The following is a 12,260-nucleotide window of genomic DNA, read 5'->3' as shown; positions in this document are numbered from 1 at the left end:
TATATATACATATATACATGTATATGTATACATATATACGTATATATATGTATATACATATATATATGTGTATATATATATGTAGAATATCTCTAATCCATTTCACCCCTCATACAGTATTTGTCTTTCTCCACTTGACTTATTTCCCTTAGCATAATGCCTTTAAGGTTCATCCATGTTGTCACAATGGCAGGATTTCCTTCTTTTAAGTGGCTGAATATTTCATTGTAACATATATATCCATTCATCCATTGACATTTAGGTTGTTTCCATATTTTGGCTATTGTAAGCAATGCCGCAATGAACATGGGGATGCAGATTCCATTTTGAGATAGTGATTTCATTTCCTTTGGTAAATATATATACACACAGAAGTGGGATTGCTGGATCATTTGGTAGTTCTTCTTAATATTACTGTTTAGAGAGAGAGCACAAGCAGGAGAGGGGCAGAGAGAGAGGGAGAGAGAATCCCAAGCAGGCTCCATGCCCAGCATAGAGGCGGGGGTGGGGAGGCTCAGTCTCACAACCCTGAGATCATGACTTGAGCCAAAATCGAGACTCAGGTGTTTAACCAACTGAGCCATCCAGGCGCCCCTATGGTAGTTCTATTTTTACTTTTCTGAGGAATCATTATATTGTTTACCCATAATGGCTTCACCAATTTACATTCCTACCAACAATACACAAGGGTTCCCTTTTCTCCACATCCTCATTAGCATTTTTATCTTTTGTCTTTTTGATGATAGCCATTCTTTTTTTAAATTTTTTTTTTCAACGTTTTTTATTTATTTTTGGGACAGAGAGAGACAGAGCATGAACGGGGGAGGGGCAGAGAGAGAGGGAGACACAGAATCAGAAACAGGCTCCAGGCTCTGAGCCATCAGCCCAGAGCCCGACGCGGGGCTCGAACTCCCGGACCGCGAGATCGTGACCTGGCTGAAGTCGGATGCTTAACCGACTGCGCCACCCAGGCGCCCCGATGATAGCCATTCTAACAAGTATGAGGGTATATTTCATTGTTTTTGATTTGCATTTCCCTAATTATTAGTGATGTCGAGCACCTTTTCATGTGATTATTGGCCATCCGAATGTATTCTTTGGGAAAATGTCTATTCAGTTTCTCTGCCCATTTTTAATTTTTTTTTTTTAACGTTTGTTTATTTTTGAGACAGAGAGAGACAGAGCATGAACAGGGGAGGGGCAGAGAGAGAGGGAGACACAGAACCTGAAACAGGCTCCAGGCTCTGAGCGGTCAGCACAGAGCCCGACACGGGGCTCAAACTCACGGACCGCGAGATCATGGCCTGAGCAGAAGTCGGACGCCCAACCGACCGAGCCACCCAGGCGCCCTCCTCTGCCCATTTTTAAATAAGATTGTTTGGTTTTTTTTTTTTTTTTTTTTTTTACTATTGAGTTGTGTGAGTTCTTTATATTTTTGGATGTTAGCCCCTTCTCAGATGATTTGCCTGGCTATTTTTGAATAGCTTAAAGTTTGTCCTCTGACAAAAGCCGCAAAGCCTGTTTCCTTGGAAATTCAAGTACTTTACACAGTGCCCAGAACCGAGCAGATACTCATTATATGATTAGTCTATTAACCTTCTAAAAAGGACAGAGTTTTTAAATTTTTGTTTTAAATTATTAAATATTTCACATATGAAGAAAAGCACTGGAAGTCTTATAATAGATGCCCAGATACCCACTGTCAGATTTATACAATTTAACATTTTCCCAAGTTTTCTTCAGTTTTTTATTTCAAGATATAAAATGGTAACACTTAACTTCATTCCCATTCCATCCTCCAGTACCACTCACCGCCAAAGTAATCCCCATCCTGAAGTTTGTGGATTCTACCTGGTTCTAGTGAGACTTTTACATTTTTATACTTATATTTTATATGTATGTATTTATAAATAATGATAATAAAAAATAATACAGAACATTATGGTCCATGTGTTTTTCTTTTTTATAAATGGTGTCAGGTTGAGAGTACACTTTAGATATTTTCGTATTTCATTAAATGGCATATTTTTGAGGTTTATCTGTGTTGATGCCTGTGAATCTGGTTTGCTCACTGTGTTACTTATCAACATTTATTTATCCATTCCTTTATTATTCAATATTTAAGTTGTTTCCAATTTTTGTTATTACAAATTTCCAGTTTCTGTTCTTGTTATCTCTGTGAGCACTCATACTTCAAAGTTTCTCTGAATGATGAACCTAGAAGTGGAAGGGCGGGGGCGTGGGGGGCAGTTCGGAAAGCAGGGGGTGGGAATGGTGATGAGTACATTCATTTTTGCTAGATATCGCCAAATTGTCTCCAAAGTTGGATGCACCCATTCACATTCCGATCAACACTGCATAAAATGCATTGGCCATTTTCTCATGCTTGATATTATTAGTCTTGTTAATTTTTGCTAATCTGAGTATAAAGTAATATCAGTTGTTTTAATTTGCATTTCCCTTACTCATTTAAGGCTTACTGTCTTTTTATATGGATATTGGTTGGTTCATGAGCTGTTCATTTTCAATTGAGTTATTTGCCTTTATCTTTTTAATTTGTAATAGTCTTATACATTATGGATCATGCTGCTTCTATGCACTGAAAGTATCTTTTTTTAATCTGAGATCTGTTCTTAAACTTTGCACTTACTGGTTTTTGTACCACATTCTTTTTTAAAAATTCAATATGGTAATATTTTGTCAGACCTTTATGGTTTGTGTTTTTAAGGTCTTGATCAAGAAATCTTGCCCTTATCCTATGTCATAAATTTTTTTCCCAAAAGTTTTAAAGCATTTATTTTCACACTTAGTCTCCACTCCATCTGGGTCCATCTGGGATATACCTTTGTAAATGGTTGAAGATATAGGTCAGATTTTACATTTTTCCCATGGAAAGCCAATGGTCACAGCCCATGACTAGATCTTTTACCCACTGATGTGTACAGCCATCTCCAATATTTTCATATGTATCTTTGCTAGGCCCTCTACTTTCTTCTTTGATTTATTACTATTAAAATTACTACATTTTATGAATCTTGATATTTGGAAAAGTAGGTTCTCCCCTTACCCTTCAGCAAACTTATCTTAGCCCTTTTTGGTTGGTCCTTTATACTTTCCCATGAATTTTTATAATCAGTTTGTTAAGAAGGTCTAGTTCACATTTAGAGTACACTGATCTGTAATATTAACTGGGGAACACAGACGTCTTGAAGTTGAGCCTTCTTGTCCAATATGGTGTACCTCTCCGAAGACATTTCTGTCAGAACAAGCTCACTGACATTTGGGACAGACTGGCTTGTCTTCCAACCTGAGATGACAATACCGACCCACTTCACAACTCTGCTGGGAGAAATTTTAAGAGCATGAGGATTGTCTCTTTCACCTACAGACCTTTCTACCCTTGACCCCAAATGTCAGGCAACTCATTTGTAGGTCACACACTACTGAAATTCACCTTGATTAACCACGGTGATAAAACCCAAGGTGATGGCCGGGAGAGAAGGGTGGGACCCTCACTTTGCCAAATGAGATGAACTTGCTTACCTTGGGGGCACAATTACAGTAAGTGGTTCTGTGTGATTTCCTCCTTCTGAGGAGAATTCAGAAGAAACAGAATCAGAGGTTTCTGGCTTCAGGTCTTAAATTAAATGGGGGGGGGGGGAGGATCCTCTTGTGCCCTTAGGCCTGTGGGGTGCTACAATCCTGGTTCCTTCTATTTAAGTTGACATACCATCGGACTGGTGAGCTAAATCACATAGTAAATCATCCATCATCCTTAGCAAGTAACCAACAGATTGTCACCACCTTGGTGCGACCCTGCCTTTTGCAAGGCCTCAAGGGGAAGGCATCTCAATAATCCCTGTCTCATGGTGCCTGCCTAGGAAGTACAGCCGTGCTGTGACCTCACCAAAGCTGCTGGGCCGCAGGATCATGAGACTCAGAGGCAAGAAGTGCAGGGTCCACACGGGTGGATCTTTCACATTTTCACCAGATTCCTTCGCCCTCCCATAAGAGTGTCCCAGCACCCTACTCCCAGCCCAAATCCTGGGAGATTCTAGTTCTGCCCTGGTGAGCCCTGTAGACAGGGGTCACCCTGTATGATCTACAGAGTGTCCACCTTTAATAAATTTGCCCAAAGTCCTAGAGAATGGGGGAAAGGGCAGCACTGGAATCAGCAAGCACTTGGGAACCTCTGTTTCCTGCATCTCTGGCAGGGGATCACCAAGGATATGATTCCCTTACTTCCGATGAGCAGCAAATCTGAGGTTAGAGAAAGTTGCTTATGTCAGGTGACCTCCTTCTGAGGAAAAGCACTTTTAATCTCCTTTCATTTTTTAAAGCTTCATACAAATCTTACGAATACAGTTTTGTCAGAAAAACGAATAGTTTGCCATTAGTAACTAATAATTCTTTGTTTCCCAAATCCACCATCACATTAGTTGACATAATACCACAGCACTTTCTGTGCATTTATACACATACACACACACATCATAATTTTTATATAAAAGAGTCCTAATGTATACATTGTTCTGCAACTCATTTGTCATTTAATAGATGTTAGAATTTGTTTTATTCCAGGACATACAAATTTATTGGCTTACTTTTTAAAAAATATTTATTTATTTTTGAGAGAGTGCAAGTAGGGGAGGGGCAGAGAGAGAGAGAGGGACAGAGGATCCAAAGCCCGTTCTGTGTTGACAGCAGCGAGCTCAATACGGGGCTCGACCTCATGAACTGTGAGATCATGACCTGAGCCAAAGTCGGACACTCAACCAACTGAGCCACCCAGGTGCCCCTATATTGACTTGCTTTCAACTGCTAGATGGTATCCCTTGAGGTCAGTGAACCATAATTTAAGTTCCCACTGCCCCAGTGATGAACACTGGGTTTTCTCCAAAAATTCACTTTATAGGCCGTGCTGCATGAACATTTTTGGACCTGCCTCCTTATGGATGGTTGTGAGGAACCACATTCTGCTGCACACATAGGTAGGCATGATGTTGTTCAGGCACATGCCGGGAAAACACTGAGAAATAACTATTTATATGGATGCCACAGAGGCAAAAATAAAATAAAAACAGTTACAAATATGATAGGTATTTATCCCATCACATCAATAATCACTTTATTTTTTTTTATTTTTTTTTAATGTTTATTTTTGAGATAGAGACAGAGCATGAGTGGGGGAGAGGCAGAGAGAGAGGGAGACACAGAATCCGAAACAGGCTCCAGGCTCTGAGCTGTCAGCACAGAGCCCGACACGGGGCTCGAACTCACGGACCGTGAGATCATGACCTGAGCCGAAGTCGGACGCCCAACCGACCAAGCCACCCAGGCGCCCCAGCAATAATCACTTTAAATGGGAATGGTCTAAATACACCAACCAAAAGACAGATTTTCAGAGTATAAAAAGCAAGTCCCAAACATACGTTGTCTATAAGCAGCCTACTTCTTTTTTTAAAAAATGTTCATTTATTTCTTTTGAGAGAAAGAGAAAGAGAGAGAGAGAAAGAGAGAATCCCAAGCAGGCTCTACACTCAGCACGGAGCCCAGTGCAGAACTCAGTCCCACAAACTGTGAGATCATTACCTGAGCTGAAATCAAAAGTCAGACACTTAATGGACTGAGTCACCCCCGTGCCCCATACACGGAGCCTACTTTAAAGGAAAGACTCATATGGGCTGCAAAAGGATGGGGAAAGCTGCATCATGTTAATACTTATCAAAAGAAAGCACTTTATTTTGTAGTCATTTTAATTTCAGATGGGGCAGACTTCAGAACAAGGAAAATTATCAGGATTAAAAAGAGGCATTACATCATGTTAAAGAGCTCAGTTCTCCAAGAGGACTTAACAATTCCACGTGTATGCACCTAACAACAGAGCGTCAAAATATGTGAGATAAAAAATGGCCTGACTGCAAAGAGAAAGAGACAAATCCACTATAATTGTTAGATATTTCAACACCCTTCTCTAAGCAGCAGGCAGAAAATCAGTAATGAGTTAATTGACTTGAATAGCATTTTTAACCAACTTGATTTAGTTGACATTTATAGAACACTCCATCAAACAAGAGCAGAAGACACATTCTTCCCAAGCTCACACGGAATATTTACCAAAACAGACCACCTTCTGGCCCATAACACGTACCTTAACAAATTTACAAGAATAGAAACCGTACAAAGTATGGTCTCAGATTACAATGAAATTAAACTAGAAATCAATAACAGAAAGATATCTGGGTAATCCCCAAATATTTGGAGATTAAACAACATACTTCTTTTTCTAGTTTTTTAAGTTTATTTATTTTGAGAGAGAGAGAGAGTGTGTGTGTGCACATGTGTGCTAGCAGGGTAGCAGCAGAAAGAGAGGGAGAAAGAGAATCCCAAGCAGGCTCTTGGGCTGACAGGGCTCGAACCCATGAACTGTGGGATGATGACCTGAGCCGAAATGAAGAATCGGACGCTTAACCAACTGAGCTACCCAGGAGTCCCTAAACAACATACTTCTTAATAACATATGTGTCAAAGAACAAGTCTCAAGAGAAATTTAAAAATATTTTGAACTAGGCAAAAACGAAAATACAACTTACCAAAATGGGCGGGATACAGCCAAAGCAGTGCCTCTAAGGAAATTTACAGCACTAAATGCCTATATTAAAAAGAAAGGAAGATCTAAAATCAATAACCTAAGCTTCCACCTTGAGAAATGAAAGAAAGAAAAGCAATTTAAGCCTAAAGCAAAGCAGAAGGAAAGAAATAAAAATGAGAGCAGAAGTCAATGATATGGAAAACAAGGAAACAATAGAGAAAATCAATAAAGTTAAAAGCTGGTTCTTAGGAAAGATCAATTACATTAATAAATTGCTAGCCAGGCTAACCAAGAAAGAAAGGGAGAAGACACTAATTACTAATATCAGAAATGAAAGAAGGGTCATCTCTACTGATCACTTGGACAGGATAAGTGGATGGGGCCACTTGCGTATGACAGGCTGGGCTATTCCTCATCTTCTTAGTCCTGGAAAAAAAGCATAAGACTCAGCTTCCCACACCTTTTTTTTTTTTTTTAATTTTTTTTCTTAATGTTTATTTTGTTTTTGAGAGAGAGAGCGTGAGCAGGGGAGGGGCAGAGAGAGAGAAGGAGACACAGAATCTGAAGCAGGCTGCAGGCTCCAAGCTGTCAGCAAGCACAGAGTACGACACGACACGGGGCTCAAACTCACACACCATGAGATCATGACCTGAGCTGAAGCTGACGCTTCAACTGACTGAGCCACCCAGGTGCCCCTCCAGCTTCCCACATCTTACTTTCTCCTCCTTCTCCACCAAACTCCCTTTACCTTAGGGACAATGAAACAGGAATGTATCAATACCAGGAAAATCATGTAATCTCAGTGGGCATCACTTTCCTCCATATTTCAGCCCAGTTACCCTAAAATCTCACCACTCTAAAAAAAAAATCTTAGGGGCGCCTGGGTGGCGCAGGCGGTTAAGCATCCGACTTCAGCCAGGTCACGATCTCGCGGTCCGTGAGTTCGAGCCCCGCGTCAGGCTCTGGGCTGATGGCTCAGAGCCTGGAGCCTGTTTCCGATTCTGTGTCTCCCTCTCTCTCTGCCCCTCCCCCGTTCATGCTCTGTCTCTCTCTGTCCTAAAAATAAATAAATGTTGAAAAAAAAAATTAAAAAAAAAAAATCTTAAAAAGCACCCTTCCCCTTAATTGTATAAACTTTAGGCTCCACAGTGCCCCTACCTGCTTTGTGTGCTACACTGAAAGGTCTGCTCAGGTCCAGGGGTAGCAGGGTGGGAGGCAGTCAGGGAGAATTTGTGGTATCTGGCTTGATCACTGGAGTTTTTTTCTTTTTCAATAAGGTGTTTGGCAGTCAAATAAATATAAACATAATTCTTAGAATGTACGACTTGAAAGAGATTAACCTCCTCAAGTTACAAGTTAGAAAACAGAAACACAAAAGGACACGAACAAACAATCCACACACAGCAAAGAAAATTCAACTGATTATCAGACTTGCAGGGGGAAAAAAGTCACCTTCAATAAATATCAAAGCAAATCTTTTAAAATATCCCATATCCTACCTCAAAAATAAAAGCAAAAACAAAAGCAGGACACTTGTTTTTGTTCTTTGTTCTTTTTTTCTTTTGTTTTTGTTGTTCTTTTTGTTTTCTGGGTTTTTGTGTTTTTTTTTTTTACCTGCTGCCCACCGGAGTTAGTAAAGCAAGCCAACTGTGGCAGCCTACAGTGTGCATTTGTCAAATCCTCAGGATTTGTCAAATCCCAGTTCGGCTTTCAACACCCTTTCCTTCCAAAAATCCAGACTGAGAAAATAATTCAAAATCCATAAAAAGATATATAAGCCAATTTGTTTATTTGTTCTTTTTTTAAATTTACTTATTCTGAGAGGGAGGAGGGGCAGCGGGGGGGGGGGGGGGCGGGGGGGGGGAAGAGAGCATTCCAAGTGTCCCTGAAGTAATTCATGAACCAGTAAGATAACGACCCCAACCAAAACCCACTAAGGCACTCAGATGGTCCCAATTTGTTTATCATCCTAACATGGAAATAAAATGGCCAAAGGGTACAAAGTCCAGTTATAAGATGAATACATTTTCGGGATGTAATGTACAGCATGATGACTACAATTAACAATACTGTATCGTATCTTTGAAAGTTGCTAAGAGTAAATCTTAAACGTTCTCAACGCACACACACATGGGAAAAAATGTAATTATGTGAGGTGATGGATGTGTTAACTGGCCTTATTGTGATAATCATTTTCACAATATATACATATATTAAATCATTATATTGTACACCTTGAACTTACACAATGTTACATGTCAACTGCACCTCAATGAAGCTGGAAAACATCTTAATAAATAAAATATGTAAGGCACAAACTGTTAGAAAGAACTATAAAAAGGAAATGGTAAGTCCACAAACATAGTTTGAAAACTTACAGTTCTTTCAGAAATTAGCAGATCAAGTAGATAAAAATAAAGGACAGAGTAGGAATGGATAATGTATTTTACTAAGCTTGATCTAATATACAGAATTTCGTGCTCAATCATTCATTCAACAGTATGCCTAAAGTTATTGACAAAATCAACCATCAATCAAAAGCTGAAAAAATTTCAGAAAGCTTCAACATGGACCACATTCTCAGACTAGAGGGCAATAAAATGCAAAACAAATGGGGAAGATCTACCCACTTAGAAAATTGTTAACACCTTTTAAGAACTCTTGAGGTAATTAAGTAAAAATTGAAATTGTATACTATTTAGAAAAAAAAGAAAAAATATTAAAAATTACATACTATTTAGAAATCACTATGTCATAATGAAAAAGTAGGCATGACCTACATGTCCAGCTAACTGGGGACTGGCTGGGCAAAATATGAGCAGAATATTATGCTGATATCAGGTGAGATTCATGACGCACCTGTTATCAAAGAAATGTGTATGATATAGGAATTTTAAAAAGCAGGCTGGAAACCTGAAGAGGAAATATGATGACAATGATGGAAAAAAAAATAAAAAATACATCAGTATAGGATCAGAACAAAAAAGGACAAAAAATGATACCAAAACAACTGTTGACACCATGAGTGATTATTTTTCTCTTTCTTTTCCATTTTATATTTTCCAAAATATTTTTAGTCTAAGAAAGAAGGCAAAACTTTTTTAGGGTAAATACCGATTGTGTACATCTGAGGCAGGGAGGGATTTAGAGGTCTGAGCGAAGCACTGTCCACCCCTTACCCCTGCTCCACCCCCCCCCCCCCCCATTGCTGGGTCTAATCAGCTCAGGATCCACGTGAATAACCAAAACCGAGGATTCACGCCAGCAGAAGAAACTGACGGGGCCTAAAGACTTGTCAGTGGCTGACAGCATGACGCATTTTGACCAAGGGGCCCTGGCTCCAAGCACCGCCAAGGCCAGCTCAGGGCCGGGCCCTCCAGTAGACTGAAACCAAACGCGGAATGAAATCGGTAAACAGGTCCTGGGAGCCTCAGAGAGGCACGGCTCCTGTCAGCACCCACCTTAGCGCTCCAAGACCTCCCCCCTCTCGCAGACCCAACCCGAGTCCGGGGCGCGCGAGCCTGCACCCGCCGCCCGGACCCATTCCAGAACAGCTACCTCCAAGCCCCGAGTGGGTGGGAGGCCGGAGACCGGATGCTCCGCCTGCCCCAAGGACAACCCAGAGCCCCTTCCCCCCCCTCCCGCCCCCGACCGACCCCAACCGCTTCCTGCCCGACACTCCCCTTCTCCTACGGCCCCGCCCCCGCCCCTGGCCTAGGGCCCCCTCTCGGGGCTCCGGGTCCGGAGGACCAAGCCTGGGGACCTCTGCCCGCGTTCCCTCCGTACCTCGGCCGAGCCGTCCCCACCTGGGGAGCCCCAGACAGCGACCAGGTCACGCCCCAGCCGGGCCTCCCGGCTCCCGGGAAGGCGCGGGATCTCCGATCTCCAGTCGGTCCCTCTTCGGGATGTTGAATTGGGAGAAATCGCAGCCTGGCCCAAACAAGAGGGGTTCTCAAAGTGGGGATTCCTACCTACCATTAAAGTGTTGACATTCTAGCTATTCTAGGGACAAGGCATTGCACAGATGGCTTAAGACTAATGGTAGCTATTCAGACATTGGGGGCAATTAAGAGTTTACCTGAAATCTCTCCCCCACCCCTAATACTGGGCCAGAAATTCCATCTTTAACTCGTCATTTGATCCCCTGTTAAAATGCAAACCCACCCTCCACCCACCCCACCCCCCTCCCAATACTAATCCCCGTTGCCAAAGAAAAATAGGGCTCTAAGGAGCCTGGAAAAGGACTAGGGAGTCAGTGGGGATCTTGAGAAAGGCAGGTGGGGGGGGGGGGGAGCTACAGCCGGGGAAGACTGAGGCAATGTGGGGAGGTTGAACGAGGCTGGGCACTCGGTGGGAACTAGCACCTGCTTCCGTTTTGCTTGTGGTCAAGCGCGGACTGAATCGGATTACCCACCCCCCGCCACCCCTCACCCCTCACCCCTCATCCCCACTCCCCACTAGAGGGGGGTAAAAACCAGAGCAACATCGCCCCCTGCTGGACGGAGAGGCGCGTTAGCTTTCATCCAAGGTGGGCACCGGGCGGGCGTGGTGGGGAGCGTCCTGGGCTGCTAGACCCAGTTTAGGGAGGCCCTCCTGAGTTACTTGTAGTAAAATGCTCACCCTCCTGGGACTCCGTTTTTCTTCCTCTATAATGTAATGTTTGTAATGTAATGTAATGTAATGTAATGTAATGTAATGTAATGTAATATTTTCTTTCTCTGGGGGGGGGGGGGGGCAGGGGCAGAGGGCCAAGCCCTGACTTTCTTTAGGGGCCACTGTCTCCTGGGGTAAGAGTGGGAAATGTGCTGGCTGCTTCCGTTCGGGAGCTTGCTACGCACAGAAAAATAAATTCTGTGCGAAGTGGTGGGAGGGATCCCGGCCCTGGATCAAGCAGGGTGGATACCTTAGACATCTGCCCAGGCTGGCCCAGAGAATGGTGCAGAATGAGCAACTGAGAAGGGAAGGGGGTGCAAACCCCTTACAATGGCCCCACCTCCTGTCCATCAACTCTGCCTCAAGCGACCTGGCTGGTGCGGGTTCCCCAAACCCTCCGCTCCGCCTAGGCCGCCGTGCCTGTGCAGCTGCGTGAGCCTTCAGCTTGGCTCCCCAGCGCGGCACGTCGCCGCCTCGGTGAAGACTGGGTTCAGGTGCAGCTGCGCTGGTCGCCCTGGTCGCCTTCCCCCAGCCTCCCTCCACCCCCCTGCTAAGGGTGGCGACTTTGGCTGGGCTCCTGTCCTCGCTGCACCCACCACATCCTGGCACCCCCCATCTGGTATCACGTGTTTCCTTGCCTGTCCCCTTTGGCTTGGGGACCTGCAGCACTGGAAGCGGTGCGGTGAAGCAGGACACCAGCTGCAGGCCCCACCCGCACCCCGGCTCCACGTAGCTCCCCTCCACTGCACACCCGCCTGGGGGGGGGGGCATAGGAACACATTCTCCACAGTCCAAGTTAGAAGCTGACTGTGGGGCCTAGGGAGTCCACTTGCACCGCTCTGCGCTAGGAATGTTCCTGATGGACAGTTCGCCTCAATGTCAGGTGCGGAGAGGAGGCTCATTTCTCCCATTCTTGCTAACCTGAGAAATTGCAAACCTTCCTGGGAAATACTCTCACCCCTTTCACTCCGAGGCTCCCAGAAAAACGGAAAGAGGAGGGAGGAGCTGGAGGACT

The sequence above is a fragment of the Prionailurus viverrinus genome, chromosome A3 (assembly GCF_022837055.1).
Source record: "Prionailurus viverrinus isolate Anna chromosome A3, UM_Priviv_1.0, whole genome shotgun sequence".
NCBI classification, from domain to species: domain Eukaryota; kingdom Metazoa; phylum Chordata; class Mammalia; order Carnivora; family Felidae; genus Prionailurus; species Prionailurus viverrinus.
This window is presented reverse-complemented; position numbering follows the sequence as displayed.